Source organism: Peromyscus eremicus, chromosome X (assembly GCF_949786415.1).
Source record: "Peromyscus eremicus chromosome X, PerEre_H2_v1, whole genome shotgun sequence".
Taxonomy (NCBI): domain Eukaryota; kingdom Metazoa; phylum Chordata; class Mammalia; order Rodentia; family Cricetidae; genus Peromyscus; species Peromyscus eremicus.
The window spans coordinates 56,636,376-56,649,058 of NC_081439.1; the positions used below are offsets into that span (position 1 = coordinate 56,636,376).

Below are 12,683 nucleotides of genomic sequence, written 5' to 3' on the forward strand. Positions count from 1 at the left end.
TTGCTTATCCATTCATCAATTGATAGTTGACAATTTTAAAGGAAATTCTTTCTAATGAAAAAAATATTTTTACGTGTGTGCACATGTGTGTACAATACTACACGAGTATGGAAGCCATAATACATTTGTAGGAGTTGGTTCTCTCCCACTACCACATGACTCTCAGGGATTGTTGGGACTGGCAGTAAGCAAGTCTTGTTTTTATCCACTTTTTTTTATGATTTCTTGAGACAGGGTTTCTCTGTATAGCTTTGGAGCCTGTAGACCAGACTGGCCTCGAACTCACAGAGATCCGCCTGCCTCTGCCTCCCGAGAGTTGGGATTAAAGGCGTGCGCCGCCCGATGTCCACTTGTTTTTTTACACACTGAGTTATCTCACCAGTCCTGATAGTGTGTGTGTGTGTGTGTGTGTGTGTGTGTGTGTGTGTGTGTGTGTGTGAGAGAGAGAGAGAGAGAGAGAGAGAGAGAGAGAGAGAGAGAGAGAATACTCTCTTGGAGACTATGTCTGAACTTTGGAATATACAGGAGAGTGGCTTGTGCCAATTAGTTCTTGTCAACTTGACACAAGCTAGAGTCATATGGGAAGAGGGAACCTCAATTGAAAAAGTGTCTCCATGAGATTGGCCTGTCGGCAAGTCTGTAAAGCATCTTCTTGATTAATGATTGGTGTGGGAGGGTCCAACCAGCCCATTGTGGACAGTAGCACTGGGCAGGTGGGCTTGGGGCATATAAGAAATCAGGCTGCATGAGCCACCGGGAGCAAGCCCGTAAGCAGTGCTCCCCCATCGTCTCTGCTCCTGCTTCTAGGTTTCTGCCATGACTTCTCAGTGATGGACTGCAACCTGGCATGTGAAAGTCAAATAAACCCTTTCCTCTCCAAGTTGCTTTTGGCTGTTGTGTTTATCAGAGCAACAGAAAGGAAACTAACCCAGGCTATATCATCTCTCCATGCTCTTTCTCAGCATTAGCTATCCAGTGTCACGGTTATCAGAACCATCTCAGTGAGTAAAAAGTGTGGTCTCACTGTACTTTTGAGTCATAGGTCCTTAATGATTCATTATGCTAGATATCTTTTTATGTTAGTAGGTCATCTGTCTGTCTTCTTTGGAGAGGTATTCATTCACATTCTTTTCCTTCCTATAACTGGATAATATTTTTATTGTTGACTTGTAATTGGTCTTTATATATTCTGCATACTAGAATCAGATAAGTAATTTACAAATATTTTCATTCATTCTGTAAGTTGTATTTTACTGTCTTGGTAGGGTCTTTTAGTGCATAGAAGGTTTAAATGTTCATAAAGTTGAATTCATCTAATTATTTCTTCTCTTACAAAGTTTTTGCTGTCATATCTGAGAAACCATTGCTAAATCCAAAGTTGATATTCTCTCTCTCTCTCTCTCTCTCTCTCTCTCTCTCTCCCTCCCTCCCTCCCTCCCTCCCTCCCTCCCTCTCTTTCTTTCTCTCTCTGGTACATTGGTATAAAGAAGTAAAAATTCAACTTTGTTCTTTACATGTGGCGATCCCATTTTACAGTACCGTTTATTGGAAAGAGTGCTCTTTTCCCATTGAATGATGCTGCCACTGTTGCCCAAAATCAGCCGTCCTTAAATGTATGGGTGTACCTTGGGGTTTTCGATTTTAACCACCGGAGCCATCTCTTCAGCCCACACTGGGCTATCTTGAGTATGTTCTGTTAAGTGCAATTGTTCATACAGCTTCGTATATCGTATACTTCATTTGCATTTGAAATCTCCACCTGTTCAGGGGTGTGCTTTGCTACTATAATGGACAACAAATCCTCTTTAGACACTCGGAAGTGCTTATGCACATGCCCAGATTTATGGATTTTGAAAGACTTAATGTTGTTAAAATGTCAATATTATCAATACCATCAAAACAGCCTGCAAAGACAGGTGTGATAAAGCACACCTGTAATTCCAACACCTGGGACACTGAGGTCTGGAGATTGTGAGTTCAAGGCCAGCCCAAACTATAGTGCTTTTACTGGGGGACAGGCAGTGGAAGAGGGAGGAGAATGGAGGGGTGGAAGTGTGTTTGAGCCTTCTATTTGCCAGTTTCTTTCATAAGCTAATATTGCAGCCTTTCGGAAAGGTCTTCTGGACCTTACTCTCTGTCCTATTCCCCTGCCTCATTATGACTAAAAATCAGAAGTGTGTGTTCTCGAACTTTGCTGTTCTTTTCCAAGACTGATTGGACTTAGAAATTCCAAAGTGTGCCTTGGAAATACATGTAATTTTAAAATTAGTTCTTCCATTTATGCAAAAAAAGGGCCATAGGGATTTGAGTAGGAGTTACGTTGTGTTTGTAGGTTCAGGGATTTTGTTTGTTTGTGGGCTTATTTCTTTGTTTATTTAAACTGGGTCTTCAGCAGTGCAGGCTGGCCACAAACTTCCTAGGTAGCTGAGGGTAGCCTTGAACTTCTGGTGCTCCTGCTTCCAGCTCCCAAGTGCTGGGATTACAGGCGGGTGCTCTCATGCCTGGCTCTGATGGGCTTCCTTCTAGGATATGGCTTAATGTTAACTCGTTTTTCACATTTCGTACTTTTTTCATTGGGAATTGCACATTTTAGGAAACTGGCACATTCCAGCAACTTTTGGCATTGGTCTCTCCACACCTCACCCCAGCGTTTCTTCATGTTACTTCTTCGCTTAGTTCAGGGTGCATAATTTTCACAAAGGTCATCCTCTGCAGGCCAGCCGGAAATGATCTTTAGGGTGCCCTCACAGTCCTGGGTTTTGACTGGGCTTTTTGGCTGTCTCTTTCCCTGATCACACCTAGTGGGTAAGCCCACTAATTGTTAGATGCTAATTCTGTTGGTTTAAAAAATACCCGAGGCATAAATTGCTCCCTAATCTAATCAAATTATGGTTGTTTTTTTTTTTTTTTGAAGTGCCAGTTCCCTAGATTAGTGTTTAAGATTTGTTCTGACCCTTGGTGGGTTTATCTCTGCTGTTTCCTATTTCTCTCCAGAAAACTAGCTAGTCTGTAGTTTTGCTATATCTCCAAGGCATCCACCAGGACCCCAGCCATTGCCTTTTCCCCTACCTCCCCTTGTCAGGCATGGATTTCTCCATGCTGTTAGAAATGAAATCAATTCCTTTTGGGAGTCATTTAAAACTCTCTCTTCTACAACCTGCTTCTCTCCCGGGGCAAAAATCTCTGAGCCACAGTTTTGTCCTAAGGTCAAAGACAATGGCCAGTTTCTGAGTAAATCCCCTCCTTCCTCTCCATTTAGGAGCTGAGCACTCACCCAAGGGGCATCACCACTGTTCTGGATCTTGCTTTGCCTCACCTAGTACCTGAGCCCCAGAGGCCAAGCCAAGGACATTTGGTGGTGTTCTAGCCCACAAGATGGAGCCGCACGGCAGAAGGGAGCCCCCACCTCTCAGGCTCCTTCACCTGGAACTAAGCCTGAGCAACAGGTCACTGAGGAGAGGATGAGAAATGTTCCTGTCTCACTCCTCCTGGAAAGATAGCTCTCCCACCGGGAGCTAGGGAGGATTCCTGTGATCCTGGGAATAGCCAGGGGTAGGGTTTCTGTCCCTTGGCACCACCAGGAAGGAGAAGGGGCGGGGGAGGGGAGAGTGAGCCTTGTTTGAAATATCTCAAGTTCACTTTTCATACTGAAATTTGGATTTTCTTGAATAAGTGGGGTTTTTTTTTCATTCTTTGTATGCTTTTAGGACCATTTCCAGGGACTCACAATTTTATAAATTACACTACTTTATAGAGTGGTTTGAAGGTTCCCAGAGAACCTTCCCACATCTCTCCTGCATATATCATGGCCTGCCTCCTCCAATGCAGATACCACACATCACAGAAGAACATTTGTTATGGCTGACGACACATCATTATCACCGAAGCCAGCAGTTTACATCAGGGTTCACTCCTGGTGTTGTGCTAATGTGGAGGGGTCTGCATTGTCTCTTGTACCATACGGGATACCTCTGCCACCCTAAACATTCTCTGTGTTTCATCTGCTCGTCCTTCTTTTCCCGATAACACCAGGCAAGCACTGATTTTTTTATTTTTTATTTTTTATTTTTTACTGTCGCTGTAGTTTTGCTTTTTCTGAAATGTCATAACGAGGCAGGAGAGAAAGCCAGGGAAAATTAAAGGGACATGGAAGGGAAAGAAGAGAGTCGATAACTTCAACACAATGGACAAAATAAAGATAACCTACAGAGACAGTATTCTCTTTCTCCAAGAGATGACTTAAACAAGGGCAATACAAATCAACAAGTAAACCAGAACATGTGCATCCCTTCAGGTGAGCAGAGTCAGCCCTCCCTCCCTCCTCCTTGAGCCTGAGCAACGTGCATCACAAAGCCATCTTACGATTTCACTTACAAAAAGCAAATTCTTTAAGAAGACAAAGAGAAGCAGCTCATGTATTTTTACTTCATTTTTAAACTTTGCTTAATCTTTGGACCTGATTGTAAATTATATCCTCCGAGCAATGCTACTTCAAAAGTCACAAAACCTTATGCCTGTAAGTAACATTAAGTGTTAGTCTTTCCCGGGGCCAGAGACCTGGGTTCGATTCCCAGCATCCACATGGTGGATTGCAATCATCTGTAACTTCAGTTCTGGGGGACCTGATGTCCTCTCCTGGCCTCCAAGGGCACCAGGCACATACATGGTGCACACACATACATGACATAAAACACCCCCACACAAATATTTATTTAAATAAATAATAAATATTTATTAAAATATTGGTCTTTTTTTATAAAACATTGCAAGGCTTGCATTTACAGCAAGAAATTTCAACCTTTTCATCTCTCACTTTGTAAGACTTGTATGCCAATGTTTGAAGCCCCCACCCAAGCTGGCAAAACCTTTGTTAACACAAAACCACCTCTGCATTTCAGGATGGCCTCCAGCAGTGACACCCCCCCCCCCATTCCCCTTTCTGTCATTTCTTTTAGGCTGATTCTTTTCAAACTAGCCAATCAAGAAAAGCTGTGAGGTCAGACCCCAGCCAATGGGGAAAAGATACACTCACCACCTGTGCTAGATTAAAAATCAAGTTCACTTCCTGTCTTGGTGTGCTTGCTCTTCCAAGTGCACCCTCTTGAAGAGTAAACTTGCTGTTCGAGACAATTTAGTTGGATTGGTGGTGTCTTTCTTTGTGCTCCCAATTTCTTCCTTCCTTCCTTCCTTCCTTCCTTCCTTCCTTCCTTCCTTCCTTCCTTCCTTTCTTTCTTTCTTTCTTTCTTTCTTCCGTTTTGTTGTTGTTTTCCGTTTTTGAATCAGGGTTTCTCTGTGTAGCTTTGGCCGTCTTGGAACTCTCCCTGTAGAGCAGGCTGGCCTCAAACTCACAGAGATTCACCTGACTCTGCCTCTCAAGCGCTGGGATTAAAGGCATGCTCCACCACTGCCCAGATCCCAGTTTATTTCTAACACAGCTGTTGTTGAGACACTCAAGATGCATCTCTCTCCCTTTCTCTCTCTCAATGTCTGCACTTAAATATAAAGCATATACAAAAATTTCTCTTTCTGCTTAATAAACTCACTAACTTTGCTTTGCTCTAACTCATCTCAAGATTCTTTTCTGTGGCATAGTCAAGGACCCTGTTTTGCCTAAATAGAGTCTGCTAAATGGGACAACTCCTCAGGCTGCAGGACTGTGTTGCTTTCTGCCTCTGACAATATATACATTACCTGGTCTGGAGCCTTCTCAGATTAGCTTCTTTCACTTAGCAATATGCGTTTAAGGTTCTCCCATGTACTTTCTTAGCGAAGTAGCTCAATTTCTTTTTGTTTTTGTTTATTTTGGTTTGTTTTTTGTTGTTTGAGATAGGGCCACAAGCCCAAGTAGGGTAGCTCATCTCTTTTAGCACCAAACAATATTCCATTGTCAGATGGTATCTTAGCTTATCCATTTGCCTACTAATGAGCATCTTGGTGGCTTCCAAATTTTGGTAGTTATGATCAAAGCTACTCTAAACATACATATGAAGGCTGTATGTAAACACAAGTTTTCTATCATTTGGGAAAATACTAAAGAGCATGACTGCCAGACCATATGGTAGGAGTATGCTTAGTTTTGTGATAAATTGCCAAACTGTCTTTCAGACTGTGTGTATCATGTTGTATTCCTACCAGCAGAGTGTGAAAATTCCCATTGCTCCATATTCTTGGTTGTGTTAGGTTCTAGATTTTGATTATTGTAATGGTAGATATTACTATTTTACCATTGTTTTAATTTGTAATCCTCTTATGACATAATATTGAATATTTCTTCTTTCTTTCTATTTTTTTTTTGAGACAGTGCAGTCTGGTCTCAAACTCACTACATAGCTAAGGAGGACCTTGAACACCTGATCCTCTGCCTCCACTTTCCAAGTAAGGGGATTAAAAACTGCCCAGCGCCGGGTGGTAGTGGTGGCAGCGGCGGCGCGCGCCTTTAATCCCAGCACTTGAGAGGCAGAGCCAGGCGGATCTCTGTGAGTTGGAGGCCAGCCTGGTCTACAAAGTGAGTTCCAGGAAAGGTGCAAAGCTACACAGAGAAACCCTGTCTCAAAAACAATAAAAACAAAAACAAACAAACAAACAAAAAACCTGCCCAGCTTGAAGATTTTTTTCATATTCTTATTTGCCATCTGTATATCTTCTTTGTTAAATGTTCAGGTCTTTCATCATCTTGTGGTCTTCATCATCATCATCGTCAGTGTGTGTGTGTGTGTGTGTGTGTGTGTGTGTGTGTGTGTGTGTGTGTGTGTACTACTATGGGGTTCCAGGATTGCACTCAAGTGGTCAAGCAAAGGAAGTTTTACCTGCTAAACTGTCTTGGCAGCTGCTCTTCAGGTCATTTACCCATTTTTAAACCACGTTCTTCATTTTCTTATGGTCCAGTCTTGTATCTTTGTATATTTGAGGTTAATAGCCTTCATCAGCTATGTCTTTTCTGAACATTTTCTCCCGGTCTGTGGCTTGCCTTTCCATTCTCTTGACAGCACCCTTAGCAGAGCAGAACATTTACCATTTTCCTCCTTTTTGTAGTGCTACAGTTCAAACTCAGAGCCTCAGGCATGCTGAGTCAGCACTCTGCCTTGGCGCCATATCCCCAGTCTACAATTTGTACTATTAATGCGTTTAGCATATCAGTGATTTCTTTCATGCATTGTGCCTCTGGCGTTGTGTCATTGCAATGTAGATTCATTGATTATAACAAATGTACAGCTCGGGTGTGATATGTTGATAGTGGAGGTTGTTTAGCACCTATGAAGACAGGGATTATATTGGAACTTCACAACTGCTACACTTTTGCTATGGATCCAAAAGTTCTCTGAAAACTAAAGTTTGTGTGTTTGCTTTGGCTTTTTGCAACAGACTCTCACTCTGTTGTTCAAGCTGGCCTGGAATTCATTTGTGGTAATCCTCCAGGGCCTGCCTTTTGAGGACTGGGATTACAGGTGTGAGCCACCATACCCTGCTGAAATTTATTCATTTAAGAAAAACTGTAAAGTCCTAGATGAAGAAGGCTGCCAGCATTATAAGTAAACTAATAATCAAGGGGAAGATAAGCATCACTGTATACAAGGCCATCTAGAGTTTGAATTATATTACCTCCTAGGGGTTGTGTGGTTTTGCAACTTTGCATTTAGGTCTGTGAACAATTAAAGGTTAATTTTTGTGTGAGGTCTGTATTCTCTCTCTCTCTCTCTCTCTCTCTCTCTCTCTCTCTCTCTCTCTCTCTCTCTCTCCCTCTCTCTCTCCTTGGTATGTAAATGTTCATTTGTTTCAGCACAATTTGTTGAAAAGATTCCTTTGTTCCTTTCTCATAGAGTAGCTGACTGATTCAAGTAGGCCTACTTCTGTGTTCCATGGAACTGTGTGTCTGTTCATTCACTAACACCACAGCCTTGACTGCTGCTGTTTTGCGTGTGATTTTGATGGGGTTGGATAGTGTTGGTCCTCCAACTCTGTTTCTCTCCTTCAGGATGGAGTTGGTTATTCTGGGTCTTCTGTGTTTCTATATATAAAGCTCTAGAACTAGTTTGGTTATATCCGGAAAATAACTTTCTGTGGTTTCTATATGTTCACACAGGAAGATGCAATATTATCAACTTGGGAAGAACTGGCATCTTGACAATATTTAATCTTCCTGTGTGAACATAGAGTATCTCCTCCATTTATTAATTATTTGATTTCTATTACTATAGTCTTATAGTTTTCTCCATACAGATGTTGTATAGCTCATGTCAAATTTTTACTCAAGTGTTTGATGCTTTGGGAATGCTAACATATGATAACGTATTTTTAAAACAGTGCATAAGTTATGGTTAATGTATAGTAGATTATACATATTTGGCATGTATGTCTTGATAAGTTTGAGGTAAGGATACACTAAAACTATGAAACATTTCATATTGTTGTCTGTCATCCTTGCACAGGACCACACTAATCTCTGTATTGTCTCAGCTTTACATAGTACTGAAGAAAACACCATAGTAACATGGTTTTAGTTCCGGATTTCACTTATTCACTGCAGTTGGCTTTTGGATGTCAACCCTGTGTCCTGTAACCTTGCAATAACTGCTATTAGTTGCCAGAGCTCACTCTTTTTTTTTTTTCAGATTGTCTACCTCTATGATCCTATGATCATGTGATTTGTGAGTAGGTTTTCCTCTTCCTTCTCTGTTTACCCTTTACTTCATATTGCATTGTCCATGCTTCCCTGTAAGATGTTGAAAAGCAGCGGCGACAGGGGACATCCTAGCTTTTGTTCCTGATATTAGTGGAAAAGCTCCTTGAGTCTCACCATTAAGAAGGAGCCAGGCGGATCTCTATGAGTTCGAGGCCAGCCTGGGCTACCAAGTGAGTTCCAGGAAAGGCGCAAAGCTACACAGAGAGACCCTGTCTCGAAAAACAAAAAAAAAAAAAAAAAAAAAAAAAAAAAAAAAAAAAAAGAATGTTTGCTGTAGATATTTTATAGATTGTTTTCTTTTTGGTTTGTTTTTTTTTTTTTTTTTGAGATGGGATATAGCAATGAAGTTCAGGCTTGCCTCGAACTCAAAATCCTCTAGCCTCTTTGTCTGTAGTGTTGGGATTGCAAATGTACACCGCCACACAGGCTCTTTTACTCCTAGTCTACTGAGGGTCTTATTGTGACTGACATTGATATTTTCATCAAAACCTTTCTCTGAATCTATTAATATTATTGTGTTTTTTCTTTGTTACATTACCAAGTAATGGATTGCATTAATTAATTGTTTTGTTTTGTTTTGTTTTTTGAGACAGGGTCTCACCATGTAACTCTACTGGCCTGGAACTCACCTTGTAGGCCAGACTTGCCTCAAACTCCTGGCTCTGCCTCTAGAGTACCTTGATTGATTTTTGAATGCTGAACCAGCCTTTCATACCTAACATAAATCTCACTTCATTGTGAAGTATAATTCTTTTTCTATATTATTGGATTTGATTTTATCTTTGTTTGATTTTAGTATTAGGATAATGCTATCCTCATAGAGTGCATTAAGAAATATTCCCTCTGGCTTCTAGAAAAGTGGTGCATTTCCTCCCACAAATATTTGGTCAAATTTACCACTGAAGCAATCTGAGTGTGGTGTTTTCTGTTTGAGAGAGGTACTAATTAGTGACGCAGCTCCTTTAATAAATATAGGTCTATTCATATCGTCTAGTCCTCTTTGTGTGGGCTTGGGCAGGTTCTGCCTTTAAAGGAATTGACTGGTTTTGTCTAGGGTGTTGAATTTGAGGGTACAGAGTTGGTCACTGAATTCCTTGATTATTCTTTTGGTACATGTGGGGTCAAGAATGACGCCCTCTCGTTTGTGATGGTGATAATCCATGCCATCTTTCTTTTTCTTTGCCTGGCTTTAAAGCTTATTGGTTTTACTGATCTTTTCAATAAACTCATCTTTGGCTTTGTTGACTTTTCTCTAATCATTTCCTACTTTCAATTTCATTGATTCTGCTCTAATTTTTATTATTTCTTTTCATCTATTTAGTTTGGGTTTAATTTGGTCCTTTTAAATTTCTTATGGGCTAAGCTTAGATTATTGCTTTCCTGCATTACTTGTTTTTTAATATTTGCATTCAACGCTGTAACTTTCCCTTCAAGCACTACTTCTGCTACACATTTTGAGAAGTTGTAATTTCATTTCCACTTGGTTAAAGCATTTTTTATTTCTTTTGAAATTCCTTCTTTGACTTGTATGTTACTTACAAGCTTCATTTTAATCTCTAAATATTGAGGATTCTACAGAGAGATTTCTGTTATTCACTTCTGGTTCCATTCTGCTGTGGTCTGGGAGTCGATAGCATGTGATTTCTTTTCCATTAAAGTGGCTAATGTGTGCTTTATGGCCCATAAAAAGTTACTATTAGCTAACCTTTGTCAACTTGTCCTCATTGAACTTTCAATAATCAGTCAATTTACAATTCAGATTTTCATACCCTAGGACTGTTTTCTGCTTACGAGACCTCCATACCTCCTTCCACACACATTTGCTTTTTGAGTCATGGTCTTGCCACGGTGTAGTGGCTGGTCTCAGAACTCCTGGGCTCAAATGATCCTCCTGCCTCAGTAGCCCAAGTACCTGGGGCTACAGATGTGTGCTACTGCAACATGCCCGTAAGCCTCTGCTACCTCAAGTTGGCATCCTCTGTACCTAGCGCCTGTCTCCAGTTTCAAGGCAGCAGTTTGCTTTGGGCTTCTCTGCTGGACCTAAGGAGAGTTCCCGGTGTATTCAGCTTTTTATCTGTTGTTAGGGCAGGGTGGTGACTTATTTTTTTTTAAGCTCTTTATATGCTCAACTGGAAATTAGAAAGCAAACTTGGTGTTTGAGGCTTTTTGGTTTGTTTGTTTGGGGTTGGGGTTTCAGGTTCTATGTGAGGATTGTGGTGGTGGTGGGTGACTTTGTGTGTTTGTTTCCTTTTGGTTTTGAGCCAGGGTCTCTCTATACAGCCCAAACTGACCTAGAACTCTCTATGTAGCTCAGGCTAGTCTCAAACTCACTATCTACCTGCATAGGCCTGCTGGGATTACAGGTGTATGCCACCATATCAGGCTTTGGTGTTAATTTTTAAAAATATTTTATAGAATTTATCAGCGAGGCAACCTGAGCAGGACTCTGCCATGTGGATGTTTCAAATTTGTTGATGCAATCTTTGTATTTGTTCTAGTACATTCGTATTTTCCTTTCTTCTTGAGCCCATTTTAGAAGCTGTTCTCTCTGGGAAGTTTTCTATTTCATTTTGCTCTTCTAACTTGTTTCCACCTAGTTATTCACAGCGTTATACTCACTTCTTTTTATTTCCATGGTGTCAGTAGTGTTGAGTCTTCTCTGTTTTTCTGCTGGTCTAGTCAAAGAGTTGTCCTTTTCCCCTCAAATAACCAAAATCTGATCTTGTTGATTTTCTCTGTTGTTTTCATGTTCCCTTATTTATTTCCATTTATTTGTTATTAAATTTTTTGATTGCTTTGAATCTAGTTTGTTCTTTAGTTTCTTAGGTCATTTTTGGTTTTTAGTTCTTATATGTCGCAGCTTGTTTTGTTCCTCTGTTCTTTTCTTGATTTCTCTTGTATTAAGTATATGTTTTCTAGTTCATAATATAATCCATTTAGTGATTTTTCATCTACAGTATTTTTATCTCATTTTTGGGACATTTTTGTCTTTTTTTTTGTTCTGATTTTAGTTTTTTTGTGTTTTGTTTTTCTCAATTGTTTCTTAATTGACTTGAGGATTATATTATACATTTTAGCTTACATATTAGTTGTTTTTTGGGGTGCTATGATAAAATAACATAGCCAAAAGCAAATTATGGAGGAAAGGATTTATTTGGCATGATTCCAAAGCAAGAATCTGTAGTGATGGTGGAGGTATGGCAGCAGGCAGCCAGAGCAGGAAACTGAGAGATCATATCTACACCTCAAATCTGAAGCAGAGAGAATAAACTGGAAGTGTGGCTAGCCTATGAACTCTCAAAGCTCACCCCCGATTGGCATTCTTCCTTCAGCATTGCTGTGCCTGCTAAAGGTTCTGTACCCTCCCTAAAGAGTGCCACCAGCTGAGGGCCAAGGGTTCAAAGACATGAGCTTAAGAGGGACATTCTTATTCAAACCACCACAATCCACCCCTGGCCCCCATTGGCTCATGACCATCTCACAGTGCAAAGTGCGTCAAGTTCAATTTCAAAAGTCCTCATAGCCTTGCACAGTTTCAACATTGTTTTAAAATCTAAAGTTCAAAGTCACCTCTGAGATTTTAGACAGCTTCTTAACTGTGATCCCCTGGAAAATCAAGAAGCAAAGTACATCCCTCCAACATACAATGGCACATTATCATTCCAAACGGGAGGGATGAGAGCATAGTGGGGAAATACTGGGCCAAAGCATACTGAAACGCAGCAGGGCAAATACCAATCCTGTAGCTCTATGTCCAGTGCTTAGCTGGCTCTGCTTCTCCAACTCTGATGCCTGCACATATATCTGTCTTGGGCTGGTTCCACTCCCTGTGTGCAGCTCTCCTTGGCAGATGTCTCACAGTTCTGGCATCTCCAACATCTTGGGGTCTCCACTGCAACCCAGGCTTCACTATCATGGTAGCACACAATGGCTTCTCATGGCTTTCTGGTCTCTCAGGGCCTTCTTCTCACAGTGACTCCAACACTGCCACGCATTGCCTGGC

General features: G+C 40.9%; 1 pseudogene; it reads right to left on the reverse strand.

Moving 5' to 3' along the window:
* Window positions 1-8,381: 8,381 nt before the first annotated feature.
* On the reverse strand, window positions 8,382-8,480 carry LOC131900279 (U6 spliceosomal RNA; annotated as a pseudogene).
* Between the last annotated feature and the right edge of the window lie 4,203 nt (window positions 8,481-12,683).